This window comes from Bison bison, unplaced genomic scaffold (genome assembly GCF_000754665.1).
Source record: "Bison bison bison isolate TAMUID 2011002044 unplaced genomic scaffold, Bison_UMD1.0 scf7180017864386, whole genome shotgun sequence".
Classification (NCBI taxonomy): domain Eukaryota; kingdom Metazoa; phylum Chordata; class Mammalia; order Artiodactyla; family Bovidae; genus Bison; species Bison bison.
In genome coordinates, this window is record NW_011494958.1 from 397,508 (window position 1) to 397,990 (window position 483).

Below are 483 nucleotides of genomic sequence, written 5' to 3' on the forward strand. Positions count from 1 at the left end.
TGTCTGAGGAGGCCTTGCAAATAGCTGTGAAAAGAAGAGAAGCGAAAAGCAAAGGAGAAAAAGGAAAGATATATGTACGCATTTGAATGCAGAGTTCCAAAGAATAGCAAGGAGATAAGAAAGCCTTCCTCAGTGATCATTGCAAAGAAATACCGGAAAACAGTAGAATGGGAAAGATGAGAGGTCTCTTCAAGAAAATTAGAGATACCAAGGGAGTATTTCATGCCAAGATGGGCACAGTAAAGCACAGAAATGGTATGGACCTAATAGAAACAGAAGATATTAAGAAGAGGTGGCAAGAATACACAGTAGAACTATACAAAAAAGATCTTAATGACCCAGATAACCATGATGGTGTGATCACTGACCTAGAGCCAGACATCCTGAAATGTGAGGTCAAGTGGGCCTTAGGAAGCATCACTACGAACAAAGCTAGTGGAGGTGATGGAATTCCAGCTGAGCTATTTCAAATCCTAAAAGATG